Genomic DNA, 18,051 nt, shown 5'->3' on the forward strand with positions numbered 1-18,051 from the left:
ACCATAAAGTCGACCGAACGCGTGTCGCTTTGACGGCCGGTTTTCGGCTAGCGGGGGCTTCCTGGTCGCCGGCCTCTGTTTTCGGTCGCTGTGAGAATTATCAATTTTAATCGGTTATTATTTTGTGGGTACCAGTATAAGAGGGGATACGCGGAACTATATTTCATAATTGCTCGACAAACACTCAAGAACAGCTGTTAGTGCGATAAAGCGACGACGATTAGGAGGCGAACGAATCAACGAATAAAAACGAGGAAATTTAGAAATTCGTTGAAAAACAAGTCGAACATTCATAATATAATTATAGCTATCAAAACAAGAGCAATAAAGAGTTTAGGAAATAAACTGGGATAACTGTCCCAAAACAGCAGTGGAGTGGGTTCACTGGGGTCCCTCGTGGCTGTCATGATACAGCAGTGAGGGAATGGGTTCGGAGGAACCTCGTGGCTGTCCTGATACAGCAGTGAGGGAGTGGGTTCGGAGGAACCTCGTGGCTGTCCTGATACAGCAGTGAGGGAGCGGGTTCGGAGGAACCTCGTGGCTGTCATGATACAGCAGTGAGGAAATGGGTTCGGAGGAACCTCGTGGCTGTCATGATACAGCAGTGAGGGAATGGGTTCGGAGGAACCTCGTGGCTGTCATGATACAGCAGTGAGGGAATGGGTTCGGAGGAACCTCGTGGCTGTCATGATACAGCAGTGAGGGAATGGGTTCGGAGGAACCTCGTGGCTGTCCTGATACAGCAGTGAGGGAATGGGTTCGGAGGAACCTCGTGGCTGTCCTGATACAGCAGTGAGGGAGCGGGTTCGGAGGAACCTCGTGGCTGTCCTGATACAGCAGTGAGGGGTGGGGTTCACTCTGGGGATCCTTCTTGTCCTTGACCCTGAGAGCGGTGTGTTCACTAGGAACCCACGTGACTAGTTATCATGTCCCCACACGCCGAATCGGTTACACCAGGGAGGTGGGAGCGAACTCCCACCTCCCTGGTTACACAAAGCGCTTCCCGATCAGAACACGGAGCTTAGCAGTGCCGTAATACGTCACCAGATCTGGTGCACGGCGACTCAAGTAGAGAACACTCATGAAGGTAGCCCATCACCTGTGCTGAAATCCACGTGACTGCCTTATACACTGCAGTCAAGGCTTATCTACAGAGGTCACTTCAAAGTCACCTCCAGAACGTAACTCGCTCCCGCATTTTCCTGATTATTGTCACCTTCTCACCGTTAAGATTATAATTTTAGCGCCTATTAGTGAGGTATAATATAATTCAACTGCTGGACTTCCCAGTAAATCGAGTATGTTAACTGTATGCGTATAATCTATATATATATATAGCGCTATCAAATTTTGAAGAATTTCAAAGCCAAGTCGCCAATGAAAACCTAACCGTGTTATTTTATAAGGTGACTATGATATTGATTTCGGTAAATATTGTGATAATCCAACAAACGATTTCTCATCTATGCAATATCTCAAAGTGGTGTTTTCTAAGTAGGATATGTCAGACCACCACCCAATTTCTGCTAGTTCTGACGGTATCTATAAAATCATTTCGCAAGTGATGTCCAAATATTGTTTAATCAACGCCTGAGACTAAAAGTGGTCTTAAATCTAAAGACTGGACGTCTTAAGTTGTTAGATTGGCTATAGAACGGGTCTCGGTCTGAGATCCGTCTTGAGTGGCTATGGAACCGACCCCGGGGTATAACTAAGTGACGATTCAATTTCGCGAGAAGGGCAAACTCAACGGGAAAGCAGGGGTCCGGACCTCCGAGACCAGCCCCTAAATCCGCCCTTGCGAATGTGGTTTATTTCTGAGAGGTCCAGTATCGGACGCGGTATCGGACTCGGTATCGGACTCGGTTGAGTAATCGTCTGCCTTGTCGTCCGCGGCCGCTTTCATTCGTCAGTAGTATACGTAACTTCTGCGGAGCGCCCTGGGCCCATTTTCACAAACAAGTTAAACTCAAATTTTTGGTGAAATTGTCATTGTGGTTACTCCATGTTTTCAATTATCGAGGACAACAATTCAAACTTAACCGTTTTAGGCTTAAACTTTTCCGTGAAACTGGGTGGGTCCTGTAGTTCAAAAATTAACCCTTTCAACCTGATATTTCATCCCAAAAACGACAAAAATACTAATGAAAAAATGCTCAAAAATTCAATCTAGTTTTGAAGGTTTTCGTTTAAGCGCAATTAAACCAGAACTCGCACTCAATGACCCGTATAAGTGCGCGGTAACCTGTCATCTCACCCGGTCGTCACGTGACGCTGTCAAATCTCCCCCAGCACCGCGACCGTCGTGCACCTGATAAACTTGTCACCGATCTCGCCGTAATCTCGCGCGCAATCTCGTCCGTAACGGTTTTCTTACCGTTTGTTGGTTTTGCGAATAATTCGCGTTGTTTGAGTTTGAGTTCATCTAACTATGAACCCTTATCGCATTCCGATTGGCAATACTCGGCCTGTTGAACGAGCGAATGTGTGTTTGATCACGAATACCTGAGCTGTTGGTCAGTTAGATAAGCCCTCGCAGTCAAGTAGCCATTCGATTTCGAAAGACAACGAGATTTCCGGTCGATTTTGAAAATTCTAAAAACGCTTAAGCGCGTTAAGTGAGGTTCTTATTGAATCCCTATCCGTGTAGAAAAAGATAAGGGCGGATCCAGGGAGGGGGGAGGGTAATGGGGTCCGAACAACCACCCTTCCTCCCTTTTTAAATCTCATTATGGGTTTTTATTGGTTAAGAGTCGTTAGTAGGGTAAACTCTGAACTGAGGATCCATTTCCACAGTTATAAGTTATAGTCACCTGTGGACTCGGGATCCATTTCCACAGTCGTGAGTTATAGTCACCTGTGGACTCAGGATCCAGTTTCAGTTGAGATATAATTAGCTCATTTCTGTAAGTTAACAACCATTGAGTCAAATGTGTTCTCTGAACCGTTGAAATGGGTCCGAAACCGTGGAACTGATTCCCGGGTCCAGTTCAATAGTCAGGGCTTAGACTTAAGACCAATTTAAGACCAACTTAGTTCTATAACCAATCTAACAACTTACGACAAGTCTTAAAATTTAAGACCATTTTTGGACTTAATTCTCAACTGAGGAACCAGCCCCGGAGATTAAAACATTTTCGGGCAAAGGTCAAACTTTTTTTTGCCTGTTAAAATTGACAGGGAACCAAACGTCAGACGTAGTGCTTGGGAAAAACATTGCGTAAAGATCAAACGCGGCAACGAAAACCGACGAATTCCTGACAGGAACGCGCACAAAAGAGCGACATAGCGTAGCGGGCACCCGTCCGTCGTAAACAACCCCCGCCAGTCGAAATGACAATAACTAAAATTACCGGTTGTTTCCTGTGGTGAATAAACATGAAAACGAAAGAATTCCGTAAAAAATGGATGCGCTCAGGTGGTTTTATCCACCGACTTTTCTGAAATCGCGTTTTCTTACTAGCGTAATAGGGTTGATCCAGAGAGATATATCGACAGTAGTATATACTAACTGTGCTACGGTCTGGGTGTACCCCGGTATTGTCTTTTAGTACACGGCCACTTTGCCGGCGCTATAGTACTCCGTCAGTAAGATATATGCCCCAGAAAGCTGCTATAAGACTGTGTCAGTAAGATATATACCCCAGAAAGCTGCTATAAGACTGTGTCAGTAAGATATATGCCCCAGAAAGCTGCTATAAGACTGTATCAGTAAGATATATACCCCAGAAAGCTGCTATAAGACTGTGTCAGTAAGTTATATACCCCAGAAAGCTGCTATAAGACTGTGTCAGTAAGATATATGCCCCAGAAAGCTGCTATAAGACTGTGTCAGTAAGATATATACCCTAGAAAGCAGCTATAAGACTGTGTCAGTAAGATATATACCCCAGAAAGCTGTTATAAAACTGTGTCAATAAGATATATGCCTCAGAAAGCAGCTATAAGACTGTGTCAGTAAGATATATACCCCAGAAAGCAGCTATAATACTGTATCAGTAAGATGTATACCCCAGAAAGCAGCTATAAGACTGTATCAGTAAGATATATACCCCAGAAAGCAGCTATAAGACTGTATCAGTAAGATGTATACCCCAGAAAGCTGCTATTAGACTGTGTCAAGTAAGATATATACCCCAGAAAACTGTTATACGGCTGAGTGTTTAGAGGATTTCAGAGTAAAAAATGATAATATGTTTCGTCATATTTTCTGTTGTTAAAGTATACGTAATCTAAGGTTCGGAGTCGCCCTCGATTCGCCATCGAAAGGCAACAACTAAATTGAACAGTAGAGACCTGCAACGGAAAACAAATTGATTACGGTAGTTATGCGCAGGGTGTTAGTTCGGCGCTCGAAGGAGCTGTCAAATCGTCAGATAAAGGTCTAAAGGAAAACGGGCGACCTGGCCACTCAACAACCGGAGGCATTTCGGTGCAGTTCGTGTTCAGAGTAACGTGTTACCTCGTTCAAGCTGCCCGTCTGTCCATTATGATAAGTTGACGAGATACTGATAAGCGCCGAGCACACTAGGTGATAAATACGCTATTGTGGAGTTGTCGCCGATAAGCAGATTTTGATCAAATAAAGTTTGAGCGACAATGAAAGATTCGCTTATCTGCCGGTAAACAGTAGCGCGGTTTGGGGGGTCCGCGTGACATTTGTGTTTACTGACACAACGGACTTTCTGACAAGCTAACCCGTTTGAGTGACAGCTAGGATCATGACCCTATGTCGAGGCGAGCCCGTGATTGACGTGTGGTTAAACGCTAAATGATTCCATAGCTATTATTTTCAAATATTTGATTGAAGTTCGAAAAGACAAGTCAAAAATATTGAACGAGTTTTTAAGTCTGGGACCTTTTTGAGGGATTCGCCATGTGTGGACGATCAGTTTTTAGAGTGCACTGATAAGACGTCTAATATCTGGTGTTTGTAGTTCATTTTCAATTAAAAATGTCTCAGGTGAAGCACTGAACGAATGTAATTTGTGGACGATCAGTTTTTGAAATGATAAAATGTCTAATGTCTGGTTTAAGTAATTCATTTTCAATTATAAATGTCTCAGGTGAAGTTCTCAACACATGTGTAGTGTGGACGATCAGTTTTTGAAAATTGTGTTTTATGTCTGATGTTTGTAATTAGGTTATTCTCAATCAGATATTTCTGATTTGAAATGTGGACAAAAAAATTTGACCGACCATAAAACTGAAAATGTATCATCATGTCTGATAACTCTACGTGTTAGAGTCCAATGTTGGGTGCCTTTTAGTCAACCGTAAAATTCATCTTTACTCACGGCTCCTTTCAAGACATATTTCGGAATAGACAAAGAAAGAATCATTAATTAAATTTGCCTATAAATTTGAAAAAAGGAACGGTGACGAATTCGCCAGAGATTTGTCAATTTGAAACACGGCGATACTATCGTTGGATGGCTTTTCCCGATTCCGTAAGTTTAACGACCCGAGTTTCCCGAATGACGCCGGCTTAATGCCTCCGATATAAACAAACAATAAAAACCGCTCTCACTCGTTCTTTAACTTCAGAAGGGACTTACGAAATCCTCTAGCGACTCGTTGCCGTAGACAATACACATCGCTGTAAGTCAATTAAGTCAAAACCGTCAGTGCAGATATACGCCGCCAGGGGACGCGTTAGCGTTTTTATTAAGGTTATCGCCGAAGGTGTAACCTTTCGCAGGCGGCGACCGCGATTTTACGACTATCGCTGATGGGTCGCATCAAAGGATGAAGATGGCCGATGAACAGGGGTAATTGGTCTCCGACGTCGCATCAGACGCCGTGTTTAAGCGTGCTGTGAGATCGTGCCTGATGGCGGATGTCGGAAGATGTGTTTTACAAGTTACGGTTGGTGGTTACCGCGGGCTTTCTTAAAAGACGATAAAACGTACCGTGTGATAGAATGGTTTATTTCGCTCTAACCGAACATTGGTATATAGAAGTTACAAGAATTTGTACGATGAAAATTTATAATTTACAAAACTTAATAAAACAAGAAAACAGAAATACACATAGAATAATGATAGAGATAATAGATGTATACATGAATTTCACTTAAGTAGATTGAGACCTGCATTTACAAATCTAGCGACTTTAATTAGTATAACGTTACCTACAGCATTTAGTAATTGTGACATCTTAAAAGTGTTAGGTCTATTTACATAAAACGGTGTCAAGAAAGCTCTTCGTACATTTTTCAATTTGGAAGATAAAAAAAGGAAATGGACCTGCAATCTATCGCTAGTTTCATCGATGTGCGGGCTAAATAATTGCTGGTAACATTTTGAAATCTGTCAATTGTTATATATCCTTGTTTTCTAATGTCGTCGTATGTAATTATTGAAAAAAAAATGATAATACAGTCTTTTACGATGTCACCAAAGTTTAGGATTTACCATTGGTAGTTACTTCGATACCAAGGCCCGGTTTTGTAGACTGGTATCAACTTTAGCCCGGGGGGGGGGGGCTAATTCAATTCATGCTCGATTTAGTTAACCCCCGGGTTAAAGATAATACCAGTCTATAAAACCGGGCCGAGATTGAGGATTTGCCCCTAGGATTAATTTTGAAACCAGGGCTGGGTTCCATTGATGTGTTGGAAGCAAAAAATTCTGTATGAATATTTATCTTATGGATTTAAGTATGATTTTGTCATTTCGGTGGTTGTCATTTAGATTGGGAATTGACCCCTAGGGGTGCTTCGATAATCGGTCCATAAATCGGGCCAAGGTTGATGTGGACAAAAAGGCACGTATAGTACCTGATGTTGTGGTATAAGGTCTCAGAATTTGAGCAAGCAAGGCATAAAAAAAACGACAAATTTATAGCATATCGAAAAAAGCGATGTTCAAGAAAGAAAGATATACAAAAGGCTACTGCGTCGCGAAGAAAAACAAATTCCCCGGACGAAAGAAGCCGCGCGACGTCAAACTGTGAGGGAAAATCCTAACGCAAACAAATCAGTTGCAGTGGGAAATGTTGTTGTAAGATACAGAGGCTGAGAACGAGTCGATTAGCTCGAATTAAACCAGTAAAAATATACACGGCAACTATTTCAACTATACTTCTATATCAAACAAAGCGCTATTCGCTTTTTTCTAACGTATCGCGATGACAAATATTCCTCAATCGATTCAACCGGTATTTTTTCGCCATCAAAACATGTACGTATAGTTATTATTTTCATCTCTTTTTATTTGCGTTAGTCCTAGTTCTGAATCGAACCGGTCGCTCGGAGGGTTTGTTTGCTTTGGTCAGGTTAACGTTAACCCGTAGAAAACTGACTTGGCGACTCAGATATCTGACGCTCTCTGGAGAAAGAGTCAGAAAAATCGAGTCTTTTAATACTTGGCGTTTTGATTTAACGTGGAGGGGGCATGAAAAAACGATGATGGTCTCTAGAGAAAGAGTCAGAAACGTCGGGTATTTTAATTATCAGGCGTTTTAAATTTAAAATGAGAAAACATTTAACCCTTTCAGTGCGTCTACACCGCAGTGCGGTGTAGACGCACTATAGTGGTATTCCCGTTATTCAACACATAGGGTGGAATTTTTTAGAATTTTCAAATTTTCTCCAGCACTATAGGGTATTAATTAGTCAGCACTGAAAGGGTTTTAAGAATTCTTTTTTCTATTACTTGAGTATTTTCCTTCAAATAATGGAAGAAATGAAAAAAAAAACTTTTTTTGGCAAATCATTATATGCAAATTGGGGTGAATAAAACTTGTACAAGTTACTAGATTTAAAATCAAGACGATCATATCAAAATTTTGTTCTTTTTTTCAATTGTACAATCGTGATGAAAACACGAAGGATGACAAGCAAAAAATTATAATTTTTTTTAATGATTTATTGCAGAATTCCGGGAGGCGGATCTGAAGGTACCCAAGTAATTAAAAAGACCAAAGCAGAAAGGAAAAATGAGGTATCAATTTTCATAGTCTATTACCCTCAACAATCTGTACAATATGAAAGATTATACATAATGTTATGATTATTATAACATTATGTTGAATATAAAACTGGGGTTTCGGAAAAAGCAAGGCTTGTATAAACTGAAACCCTGAAACGGAATGCTAAATGTACTTAAACTAGTAGTTGGCCGAAATGGAACTTCTATGCAAAATTAAAATTTCAAAGTTGATAAGCGAACCCGCAAAAACCCCAACTCGATTTCTATCCATCGAGGCATTCCTGCTCTATCGATCGTTATGGGAATGCAATCACGTGACGTTTGTTTTGGCAGACGATGAATTCGAGTTCGACGGTCTGGTTGTCATTAGACGCATTGTTGCGGCTATACCACCTGTGACGGGTTGCCGGTATTCGCAGGCCAGGGGTCACTGTGTATAGCTACTGTCCTCTCTCGCGCGAGTGATGGCCGCTTTCCCAGGCTACCGATATCGGTGACCTATTGATCGCGATTCGTCGCTAAGACGCCACCGTCACCGGCAAAACATGAACTAAAATAATATTTCTTCATCACAGCAAAAGTGATGAGTGATGAAGGCATGGGGCCAGTTGTTGTTGAGAAGTACATAAGTTATACTAATATCCGATTTCATGAACCTTTTTATCGCACAGAATGTCATAGTACAAAATCATTTTCTGTCATTTTAAATCAGCGGATAAAAATCTAATTTAGAGATTGGTATCTTCACTAGTTTTATGTCTACTTATCAAGCGAGTGCTGTGGGCGAGTGGTTAGAGCGTGCGACTGTGGGGTGCCAGGTCGTGGGTTCGAACCCCGTACTTTACCGTAGTGTCCTCGGGCAGGACACGTATCCTCAGTGCCTCTCTCTACCCAGGAGTAAATGGCTACCAGGCCTCAAAGATGAATCCTGAACGGCTAGAAGCTGCTCGGATGTTACTTCTCCTCAGGGAGAGATGACGGATACATGGAATAGAGTAATAGGCTGGGGGTAATAATACTTTAAAATACATAATAAATGCCAATTATTATCGTGTCATATTTTTCACTGAACCCTTGAGAAATTTTTCTAAGAATATCAGTTTACCTTAAACGCGAAACTGCAATGGGATACCGGCACCACCAGATGGCGCAACAAAAAACTGGGCCATTCGTAGCGAAAGTCAGTTCATTATCGATGGAATTTGAACCTAATTTTTAGGATTGCTAAGCCGAAAATGATCAAACGATAGATATAAGATTCGCTTTCTCATTCAGTGTGTGGTATTGATTTCACTGAAAATTGATTTACTGATCAGAAAATTTGAGTCAAATTTAATAGCAATTTACAAGAAATTGAAGCGCGGTCACCCAGTACCACTAGCGATCCTGGTGGATTATCGCTGAATCCTCGCTTCCCTCAGGACCCTTGCCGGTCCCGAGTTAGCTGCGAATTTTTAAACGGGGTCCCGACCGCTTCCCGATGCAAGTTTGAAAACACGATCTTCTTATTTGACTTCTGAATTTCGAATCAATCCGCGGCGATGACGTTTTACCCGCCGCCCACAGCGTCCCGCGTTCACCGACTCGAGTTCTAGGCAAATTTACATTCGTTTTCGATCGTCGAAATATATAAACAAACGGCGGGTACAAGGTTCGCGTGCGCGGGCGGAGGAACGCACCTGACCGACCCCGCGTGAACTGTACCGAGTTACGGGAACATTCGACCGGAGAGGCCGTAGTGCAGGCAATGTGTACCAGGTGCCTTTTTTGTCCACGGCCGCCTTGCTCCAAACATAAGCTCGGTTTATTCTGAATATTTTCCCCTAATTTGTATCAGATCTTTTCATTTTGTGAGTCTCTCTGTTCTGGGATTTATAGATATATGTACATTACACAACTTTCTCATAATATCAATATTGCTGAAGATGACTATTAGAATATAGTTGAATAAACTACACTAGCTCAAGGAAACATTTCAGACTCTTTTTATTCTTAGTGTGCAGGGATTTTATTTTATCTTTACAACACGGACTCAGAGTGTTTCATCAATGGTTATAATCAGGACACCATCAGTATTCCTGAAGATGACTATTAGGATATAGTCGAAACGTTGAATAAACTACACTAGCTCAAGGAAACATTTCAGACTCTTTTTATTCTTAGTGTGCAGGGATTTTATATTATCTTTACAACACGGACTCAGAGTGTTTCATCAATGGTTATAATCAGGACACCATCAGTATTGCTGAAGATGACTATTAGGATATAGTCGAAACGTTGAATAAACTACACTAGCTCAAGGAAACATTTCAGACTCTTTTTATTCTTAGCGTGCAGGGATTTTATATTATCTTTACAACACGGACTCAGAGTGTTTCATCAATGGTTATAATGAGGACAACATCAGTATTCCTGAAGATGACTATTAGGATATAGTCGAAACGTTGAATAAACTGCACTAGCTCAAGGAAACATTTCAGACTCTTTTTATTCTTAGTGTGCAGGGATTTTATATTATCTTTACAACACGGACTCAGAGTGTTTCATCAATGGTTATAATGAGGACAACATCAGTATTCCTGAAGATGACTATTAGGATATAGTCGAAACGTTGAATAAACTGCACTAGCTCAAGGAAATATTTCAGACTCTTTTTATTCTTAGTGTGCAGGGATTTTATATTATCTTTACAACCGAGACTCAAGAGTGTTTCATCAATGGTTATAATGAGGACAACATCAGTATTCCTGAAGATGACTAATAGAATATAGTTGAATAAACTACACTAGCGCAAGGAAACATTTCAGACTCTTTTTACTCTTAGTGTGCAGGGATTTTATATTATCTTTACGCCATGGACTCAAGAGTGTTTCACCAAGAGTAGCTCGCATCAAGTTTACCAACAATAGCGCCGCTCAAAACTATTCCATTCACTAAAATAATGTGAATAAATCCTCCCGCCTATTTACGCTTTGAATATACTCTGTTCATTTTTTGGCTCGGGTACAATTTCACTGTCACTCGGTCGATCTTTATCCTATTATCGACACGTGCCGTGACACGTGTCCAACTGCGGGTAGCTAGTCTCTTTAAACACGACTCGATTTTTAGCGACCGCGAAAAGTGACGTGCACACACACGCGCGCGCGCGCACCCGGCCCAATCAACCAACCATCTCATAATATTTTGATCGAGCGTCTACGTTACGGAAAATTACGCGAGGGTTTTGTGTCGCGATGAATTAGAATCGAAATTGAAAATCTCTAAATTGCTTTAAATTGGTCTCGATGATTTGTGTCGTGGGTATTTCACGAAAACACCACGCGCTGACGCACATTGTTCATTTCAGCGCGCACGTGTTTGCTTTGCAACAAAAGTTTTGGATACTTACAACTTTGGATTTTGAGTTAATCTTAGTTCCATATACCATGGAGTAAGCATGTGTCAAATGATTTATCAAGTATATGAGCTTAGAATTCAGCAAAGGTTTTCTAGATAAAACCATTTAGATCCGTTTATTTGGAAATTGATAATGAACCACAGACACCGGAAATTATCAGCAGCACACATTCAAAAACTGATCGTCCAAACTTCCAGAACTTCACCTGAGACATTTTCAATTGAAAATGAACTACAATCACCGGACATTAGACATTTTATCAGCAAACTTTCAAAAACTGATCGTCCATACTTCCCATGTGTTCACTGCTTCACCTGAGACATTTTTTATTGAAAATGAACTACAAACACCAGATATTAGACATTTTATCAGCAAACTTTCAAAAACTGATCGTCCACACTTCACATGTGTTCACTGCTTCACCTGAGACATTTTTTATTGAAAATGAACTACAAACACCAGATATTAGACATTTTATCAGCACACTTTCAAAAACTAATCGTCTACAATTCACATGTGTTCAGTGCTTCACCTGAGACATTTTTTATTGAAAAAAAACTACAAACATCAGATATAAGACATTTTATCAGCAAAAAATGATCGTCCACACTTCACATGTGTTCAGAACTTCATCTGAGATTCTATCTAAAATGGACAATGTCTCGGTAACCTTAATTAAGAATGTTGGTATTGATACCTAGTACCTTCCACAGGAAATGTTTTGAATAGTTTGATTAGAATACATGATAAGAGAGAGACTCGGCCTGTAGACTGCCTGCTAGGGCAAACTTCCCAAAAATGATCTCCCTATAAAACTGCGGTTACACGGGACTTTTAATTACGACTCTCAAACCAACATAGAGCCACTGGGTCGTGCGCGTGATACAGCCATCTGCGCGTCACTCACGATCCGTCAAATTCTCTCAAGTTCTCAAGATGAAAATAACCACCGTTAAGAACGCTTCTCCGGCGCGATAAAGCCGAATGACGGGTTATTTATGAACCTATCGAGGGCATAGAAACAAACCAATCGGGCTTCTATTGTGGCACCTGAAGTCGAGTCGGTTCATCAATATTTCACGCGCTTCGTCTTCGCCGAGTTTACCCAGCGTCGACGTTTCGGCCGATCGGTCTTGTCGAGTGCGCGTTTAACGACCACTCGCGCGCGGCTGTCGCCGATGCGGTGAGAAGGCGCGCGCGTTAATGTGACCGCGGAGGGCCATTACGCGCCGCGGTAATTCACTTAAGCGTCGATAAACAACGTGGGAATTAGCGTGGCGATATTTGATTGTTAGGTTGTGAGGCTAACTGCAGGCCAATTTGTCAAAATACCCTCGCGTCAGTCGGGACAGCTATTGGTCGTGACAAAATAATGGCGCGTCGTATTTTTCTTAAAATAGGGAAATTTCCCTCTATATTTCTGTCTATTTGTATGATTGTTTGATGAATGATCGAAAACTCGGGGAATTCGGATTTAATGGTTTCTGTATGATTCAATGAATGAAAAAAGAAACATCTTTAAGTTTGACATTTTGTGTAAAGACATGGAAAAACCAAGGAAAACGTAGACGGTTTGAAATAAGGAGGAAGGTTGCCACCCTGCCACACCTATCGGCAACGACACAAACGCGTTTTCCTTAAAAGCTTTCGTTTTCTGGTTGTTCGTTTGTTTTTTTTTTTTTTTAGTGAATTGTAACTCTTTATCTTCCATACCATGGAAATGTTTGGAGCGTAAATTGATATATTTTCTATTATATTCTAAAATCTAAATGCTTAAAGAAAATGATAATAAATCATCCGTTATTCAATCAGATATTATACTTTTTATTACAATTTCCTGATGAAGAATTTATATATATATATATATATATATATATATATATATATATATATATATATATATATATATATATATATATATATATATATATATATATATATATATATATTCTATTATCTTAGAAACCTATACGAAATGCCTTTTTGCTTTTGTCCAATTCTCCAAAAACGAAAACGAATTTAAGGCCTCGATGCCACGGTAACATATGGGACCGAATACAAATATTTGAAATCTTCCAGCTACGGCTTCATAACGCGCTGATCCTCCGGTCTTTAACTAAACAATAACCGCCGAACTTCGCGACTTTGTTGCCAACAAGCTTCGAAAAACAAACATATCCATTTCAATAGACAATCGCTCGATTGGTCTCTTTGCTCAATTAATAGCGGGTTATTGTTTGAGTTACGGATTTCGAATGCGCGTTGAATTACAAATTTGCATTTGAGATCGTTTAGGAATCGTTTAGTTTGACCAAAGCGTTATTGTAGCGTCTCTGGGGCTAAATTTCGATTAACCGCGGAACCTGTTCAAATGCGCTCCAAATTTGGTATTATTACCCCCAGCCTTTAACTCTATTCCATGTATCAGTCACCTTTCCCTGGGTAGAGGTAACATCCGAGCAGCTGCTAGGCGCTCATGAGTCATCTATCAGACCAGGTACCCATTTTACCCCTGGGTGGAGAGAGGCAAATGAGGATAAGTGTCTTGCCCGAGGACACTACGGTAATGTACGGGGTTCGAACCCACGACCTTGCTTCCCAGAGTCGAACGCTCTAACCACTGGCCCACACCGCTCGCTCGGGGTGGGCGGTGATCAACCAATACGCTTGGGGTTACGAAGCTATCCACGATACCCAACGATATTCCAGAGCCATGGCTTCGTAGCTTGCATGGTAGAGTGGGGGTACTAAATTTAAGGACCCAACGCGGCAGTTAAGTCAGAATACTAGCGGAAAATTGGAAATCTGCGGTCCAGCTGAAAGGAAAAGGCATTTCATAGATAAAGTAGCCATGTTTGTTATAGGCTATTAGCGGTTATTCACCGTCGTCGATGTTAGATAATTTTTGAAGAACAAAAATAAAAAAGACGATCCAAAAATATGCAATGTCCGAGGCGATGAGTGTCAAATTTACTGGTTTAACCCTTTCGCTGCGTACACGCTTGCACCGCCCCCTACGTAAGGTATTTTCCGAAAAATTCGATTTTTTTCAAATTGTTTTTAACCCCGATTTTTCGCGTTTTTATCGAAGATTATGATGTTATTTAGTGAAAATCAGTAAAAAATCATACCAACAGCCTTTTCTGTAGGGGGGGGGGGCGTGTTGGGGGGGGGGGTCAGGATGGGTTAGAAATTTTTTTTTTTCAGTTTTTCACCAAAGTGCCTATCTCAGTCTTTGGTGATTGATGCTACGGTGTGGATGAAAGAAATTCAATTGATATGGGATATCCTTTTCCGCTGGTAGAGGTACGTAAGTGGGGAGCCATCTCAATCCCGCACAAATTACCATGTGCTCAACAGGCTGACAGCACCAACTACTGACGCATTTTCGCCATCTGTTGTTTAGAAAGCTAACTATCTTGTCTTACATGCGTTTCCATACTGTTTGCTGTGTACGCGTTCGAGTTATAAATCAATAGGTGCATGACGTTTCTACAACGTCATACGCACAGCACGTGTCACTCATATGACGTTTCCAAAACGTCACACGTAGCGAAAGGGTTAAACAATCGGGGAGGCAGGGGTCCGAACGCCCGAGACCACCCCCTTAGAACCCACCACTATACACCCAATGCTTGCTTGCAGGACAGAACGGGAGTGCCAATGTGTAGATCAAGTTTAAGAAAAGCCTCATTTGCCTCAAAGGATGGGTGCAAATCTGTATAAATGGTCTCACCGTTTATGTACCATATAACCCAGGTCCAGGAAGTTTTTAGGACCCATATTCTAAATTCGAAAATGCGATGCTACATGATTTTTAAATCTTGCTTTACGACTACGGTTACCTGCCCATCTTTTTTTATCTAGCCATTTTAAAAACGCTTCTCGTGAACGATGCCGCGCTCTGGGTAAACGTGTATGTTTAATATATGTGTCAATTTCATTTGTTTGTCTTTGTAATGTAACCGACCTGAACTCCGTGTATGCTTTATATTTTACATTCAGCTCATCCGGGCTTTTAGAGTAGTCGGTCGTGTTTATTAACCGGATTAAAAGCTTAACTTCCGAAGTCGAGTGTGTTGTTTGCTCGAGCGCTAAGAAAGACGAAATCGAAATTAACCGGTCATCCGCCCGCACACCGTATCATAAGTAGTATACACAATATCATTAAATCAAGACTGACAGGTCCGTCAGGCTAAAAGAAAAAGACGTTTCGTTTCTTCGTAGAGCAGGCCTGGTCGGTTTAAAGACGTCGTTTCAGCTATAAATAGATATTCGACTTATTTTCTAGATATAGATATCTAATTGATTTAATCTTCATTTTATTCCTACGGCAAAATAGAACGCTCATGGAGCATAACAAACATTTTTTACAATATACAAATTATAGCCTGATAGAAAAGTAGATTTTCGTAATTTTGGCTAATTGTAAAGGCTACTTGGTCGGTCAATTCTTAGATATTTAACAATTTTCCTTTTTTAATTCTACAAAAACATGAAAAAAATTGATGTTGGTCAATTTATTATTTTAAACTCTGAGTTAAAATCATTTCATTTTTAATGAGTTAACTTTTTTAGGTCAAATCTAAACAAATGTGGAAATAAATACACAGTTGTGGGCCAGAGTTAACTCTGAGTGAAAGTCAGTTCATTTTAATGAATCTTAACTCACAAGTGCAACTTCGTTCACTGTTGTGGGCCACAGTTAACCCAGAGTAAAAGTCAGTTCATTTTGATAAATCTTAACTCACAAAATGTGGAACTGAGTCCACACTGGGCCACGGAGTTGAAATCCGTTCATTTTGCGAGTAAACTCTTGAGTCAAAAATCAATTCTAAACCCACAACTCTTTAGAACCGGGATCTTGAGAAACGAGGCTTCTCTATGTCGGCCATAGATTTAAAGAGAGTCCACATAACGAATATCTGTAAACTTTCAATTTTTGTTTGTTTATGGTTCGACTGCGCGTCTCGCAATTGTACAAAGTAACGACGGCTCGGCGTATTAAAGTAACTCGGCTGTTTGCACGAACTAAGATCGTTGTGTTTGCTAAACAAACACCTTTCGGCGACGCGGTTCTTGATCCGTACGGTTTTGAAATGTATCTCGGACACCGACAAAAGATCGTCTTCTGGTCGAAAGCTACCGCATCTGCCGGAGCCCGGCTCCGTGCAACAGGTCCATGTTGATGAATGTGTTTGAAATAGTTTGTTGTATCAGTAATATAACATATATAGTTACGTGCCCGCACCATCAGCATGGTCATCAACATGCATTCCCGAAGGGGACTACTGTAGGATATTGTTGAAAAGTCCAATAAGTTAACTCTTCTTAGAATAGGGATTGATCCTGTTTTAGTTGATTTAGTTTGATTCGCTTTGATTTCATTGTTGTCCCTTACAAACCCACCACACCTGCCGGGAACGAAACAGGGGGTTTGATTTTGAAACCGGAAATCGAAGTACGTGCATTTATATAGTTGTGTGATCCGCGGTCGAATTTACAGAATTATTCGTTTAAATCAAAGTTCACAATAAGAAATTTCAGACTCATTTTATTGTTAGTGTACATTTTATATTATCTTTACAAAACGGACTCAGAGTGTTTCATTAATGGTTATAATGAGGACAACATCAGTATTCCTGAAGATGACTATCAGGATATAGTCGAAACGTTGAATAAACTACACTAGCTCAAGGAAACATTTCAGACTCTTTTTATTCTTAGTGTGCAGGGATTTTATATTATCTTTACAACACGGACTCAGAGTGTTTCATCAATGGTTATAATGAGGACAACATCAGTATTCCTGAAGATGACTATTAGGATATAGTCGAAACTTTGAATAAACTACACTAGCTCAAGGAAACTAGAAATCTCTGACTAGCTTGAGGGTAAAATAAATCTTGATCATTTGGGTTAGATTTTTTGTAACTTTTTTACTTATTTTGTTGATAACGTCACAGAGATTCTTCTGAGAAAAGTCGACCGGCAAACAACGAAATAAAGCAAAACACACAAGAACTTTTCATTTCACGACTCTCAAAATCGATAAACACCGACTTCAAAACGCGTAGAATACAATGACGACAATAAAAGATCCTAAAACTTTCACCGAAACGCGAAGCGGTTTTGGGCTATCAAACGGAGGCGGCGCGTTACAAAGCCACTTTTATGCTTTTATACCGAACGGTAGCCAAATAAAAAGTGACTAAATTGACGAATAAAAACGCCATAAAACCACAAACCGTTTATAGACCTACCACACGATAAAGATCGAATATACCTTTATGACTTCTGTGTCGAAATAGCGAGGGTCTGAAGTGTAAAAGAAACCAAAACCGGCTTGGTTTCATCCGCGCCCTGGTCCAAACGTGTTCTTCCCACTAGCCCTGGTTACGTGTTCAGGTATCCGCTTCCTGGACCTGTGGACCTGGACCTGGCCCCCTTAGACATTCGATAAAAATAAGCACACCTTCAAAAACTGATCGTCCACACTTCAAATGTGTTCAGTGCTTCACCTGACACATTTCTAATTGAAAATGAACTACAAACACCAGACATTAGACATTTCATCAGCACACTTTCAAAAACTGATCGCCCACACTTCACATGTGTTCACAACTTCACCTGAGACATTTCGAATTGAAAATGAACTACAAACACCAGACATTAGACATTTTATCAGCACACTTTCAAAAACTGATCATCCACACT

General features: G+C 40.7%; 1 protein-coding gene across 3 annotated transcripts in view; it reads right to left on the reverse strand.

The window, feature by feature from the left end:
• The window catches only part of LOC141909487 (beta-1,3-galactosyltransferase 5-like), a 109,124-nt gene that overhangs the window by 55,865 nt on the left and 35,208 nt on the right, over positions 1-18,051 (reverse strand). The gene's annotated exons all lie outside the window — the stretch shown is intronic.

Source organism: Tubulanus polymorphus, chromosome 8 (genome assembly GCF_964204645.1).
Source record: "Tubulanus polymorphus chromosome 8, tnTubPoly1.2, whole genome shotgun sequence".
NCBI lineage: Eukaryota > Metazoa > Nemertea > Palaeonemertea > Tubulaniformes > Tubulanidae > Tubulanus > Tubulanus polymorphus.